This window comes from Poecilia formosa, unplaced genomic scaffold (assembly GCF_000485575.1).
Source record: "Poecilia formosa unplaced genomic scaffold, Poecilia_formosa-5.1.2 Scaffold2776, whole genome shotgun sequence".
In the NCBI taxonomy this organism is placed as follows: Eukaryota; Metazoa; Chordata; class Actinopteri; order Cyprinodontiformes; family Poeciliidae; genus Poecilia; species Poecilia formosa.
This window is the reverse complement of record NW_006802715.1, coordinates 1-3,551: the sequence shown is the minus strand read 5'-3', so window position 1 is coordinate 3,551 and position 3,551 is coordinate 1. Positions and strand designations below refer to the sequence as shown.

At 36.8% G+C, this 3,551-nt stretch overlaps 1 long non-coding RNA gene across 1 annotated transcript; it reads right to left on the bottom strand.

Annotated features, from left to right (window-relative positions):
- Window positions 1–601: 601 nt before the first annotated feature.
- Window positions 602–3,093, bottom strand: LOC107835465 (uncharacterized). The gene is made up of 2 exons (XR_001661278.1): window positions 2,924–3,093; window positions 602–943 (listed from the first exon to the last, which is right to left on the bottom strand). It is a non-coding gene; the product is annotated as an uncharacterized LOC107835465 (long non-coding RNA).
- Between the last annotated feature and the right edge of the window lie 458 nt (window positions 3,094–3,551).

Sequence of the window (3,551 nt, the reverse complement as noted above, 5' to 3'; positions counted from 1 at the left end):
AGAACACGACAGAACCGAGCTGCAGCACGTGCTTTAGCTTTAGCACAGGACAGCGTTATCTCAAATAAAACAGGAATAAGGTCTGAAAATAATAAGTCACCAATCACTAAATTACAAACTGGTAGACCATAAGATAAAACCAGATCAAGACTGTGACCATGCTCATGGTCACAGTCAAAATTAAAAGAATCGATAGCATTAAGAAATGACTGAGCCTAGGTGAAGTAGGACAACAGACATGAATATTAAAATCACCAACAATGAGAACTCGGTCAGACCTTGGCATGATATCAGCCAAGAAATCAGAAAAGTCATTTATAAAGTTTTTGTTGTACTTTGGTGGCTGATAGACCACCGCACACAGCACAGTGTGAGAGCTGCTGAGTTCAAATAGGCTAATCTCAAAGCTAATCCCATAGTAGTTGTTTTACTGTTTACAAGTAAAACAACTTTTAAAAACTGTCACTATTCCTCCACCGGACCCCGAAATCCTTGGAGCATTAAAATAGCCGCAGTTCCGCGGTTCAAGTTCTTTAAAAATGCTGGAGTCACCCAAACCACTTGTCCATGATTCTGTTATAAATAAAACATCCAATCAATGAGAGGAAAAGAAATCCCTAATGACCAAAGTTTTATTTGTCAGCGACCTGGCATTTACCAAACCGATCCTGGCAGAAATCGGCGGGTCTACACCATCAGCTGGCATCCAGTACTCCCGGCAAAGAGGCCGCAGGTTGCTAGGATTCACTCTGCGTCTACAGAGCCGAGGAGCGCAGGGGCCCTTGGGGCAGTCACCCCCAAACTGGAGCAGTGGCTAAAACAGGATCCCAGGAACAGCATCAGACATCTCAGTCCGGAAATGTGCAGTTCTAGGCACAGCCAAGATACTGCGGCTCCCAGGCTTCTGGTAGAGGACCTGAGCTCAGAGGATGAAAGAGTCCACCTGTGGAAGAGTGAGAAGGGATTTCTTAATAAATATAAATATATATATACACTTTGTCTGAGTATCTTCAAGTAGGTTTGATTTTAACTAGTGTTTCACCTTGCAGTAAACTACATTATTTTTTTTCTTATGTGCACAACTATCAAACGTTTCCCAAATACAATGTGACCCCAACACTGAAACTGTGAGTTTCTGTAACAGTATATGTTGAGTAACTGAGGGAAATAACATGAACATGCAATATTTAGGGCTCTCTAACAAGCACCATGATGTCCATTAGTGCTCACATCCCATAACTATTTCTAGCATTTGCAATGCTGCAGCCACAAATTCCAAGATATTTTACAGCAAAGATGATTACTACAGATCAACACAAAAACTCCTGCATAACTGTAAAGTATAAGGAAAATAATTTGCAAACTTTCTACCTTTCTGATAACGTTTTAAAACGTAGAAATCTGACTCCCCCGTCAGAGAACTTGGGAACAGGAAATTTAACAAGGCAAGTGATATCAGATCTGAACCTGTCCGAACAATATCAGATGATACATGGGGTGCTCACTGAAAGGGACATTTTAAGGCTGCTTTTAAAGCAGGTGTTTCTGCTTTTTAACAGAATTCCTTTAACTCAAGAGAGTTAAAGCCAGTTCTTAGGAGTTTAAGATAAATAGTGTTTCTCATTTCTGCCTTTGGAATGATTCTGCTTAAACATCTCTTTCTGTAAATATTTCTGTCTTTGTTCTGTAGCCTATAGTCAACACAAAACATTAGGCAATATCAAGAACAGTTAGTAATAACTACAAAATTTCTGAAGAAAAGTAACCAGGCCAAAGTGTGCCCGTCAGTTGGAACCCAGCATTCTGATGCTAAAAATTAGCCTCAATGCTAAAGTAAGCTACAATGTACTCAATAGCATGTGGAGAGTCACAAGCATGTAGCGTAAGATGGATTTACTCCATTCAGTATGTTAAAATTAGTGTACAAGCTGAAATTAGCCAAAATGGTGATATTAGCCTAATTGCAGCCAGTGGCATGTGGGCTATAACTAGCATGTTTTCTGTGCTAAACATGGTTAATAAGTAAAAAAAATAATTTTAGGAAAAAGGCTACTGTTAATGTGAGCAGTAGTTACATTAGCAATGTTTGTGATAATGTTTGTGCACTGCTTTCTGATTTTTACTTTTGCAAAAATAAAAATTAATTGTTTACTTCATGGCACTTGGTTACCAGTAAACACACTCATCCCTTAGCAACAGGTTAGCAAGAAAAATTGTTTAAAAAATATAAGATTTCTTCTGCTCTTTTGAAATACTACTTATCTTACACTACTTAACAAGAATTGTCCAGTTGGTGAATTTTGCAGAAAATATTTTTTTTTCTTCTTTTTTTTTTCTTTTTGTCATTTGTAGCAAATGTAATATAAAACACACATTCAACACAAAAGTAAAAATCTCGATTTATACTTCGTGGCAGTTTGTTAGCAGTAGAAAACGCTCATCTCTTAACACCAAATTAATAATAAGTAATATTATTTATAAAACATAAGCTCTTTCAAAATACTGCTTATCTACTTGGACACAAGAAAGTTACAGTTGTTGCAAAAGTGAAAATCAGATGTTTACTTTTTGGAACTTTGTGGAACTTGGTTACCAGAAAACGCGATCATCTCTTAGCAACAGATTAACAGGTTAGCAACAAAAATTCTTACTGTTTAAAAAATATAAGATTTCTTCTGTTCTTTTGAAATACTACTTATTTTATACTTAAGATATGTGTAGATGGTGAATTTTGCAGAAAAGTTGATTCTTTTTGTCATTCGTGGTAAATATTTTATAAAACACACATTCAACGCAAAAGTAAAAGTCTCGATTTATACTTCGTGGCAGTTCGTTAGCAGTAGAAAACGCTTATCTCCTAAAACCAACTTAATAACAAGTTATATAGCTTATAAAACATAAACTAGTTCGAAATAATGCTTACCTGATTAGATACAAGACATTTACCGTTGGTACATTTTGCAAAAGTAAAAATCTGAAGTTTATTTCGTGGCACTTAGTTACCAGTAAACACACCCATATCTTAGCAACAGGTTAGCAACAAATATTGTTATTGTTCAAAAACCTTAAGATTTCTTCTGCTCTTTTGAAATACTACTTATCTTACACTACTTAACAAGAATTGTCCAGTTGGTGAATTTTGCAGAAAAGTGTTTTTTTTGACTGTCATTAGTGATAAATATATTGTAAAACACACATTCAACACAAAAGTATAAATCTGATTCATTCTTCGTGGCAGTTCGTTACCAGTAGAAAACGCTAATCTCTTAACACCAAATTAATTATTCTGTGTTTTTTTTAGGTGTAGAGTATTAGGTGCCTTACATGCATTGCATGCATGGGCGTAGGTTTGGGTAGGGACGGTAGGGACATGTCCCGACCAATATTCATGGGATATGAAAAAGTCCCGACCAATTTTTGCCATATTGGCTCAAAGAACGTGGATCTACGATCTTTGATTAGCAGCAACAGGCGGTGCGCGGAACGGAAGCTTCTTAGTTTGACATTTATTATGAGCCTTCGAGACCGTGTCGGAACGGTGCTGTCGGGGG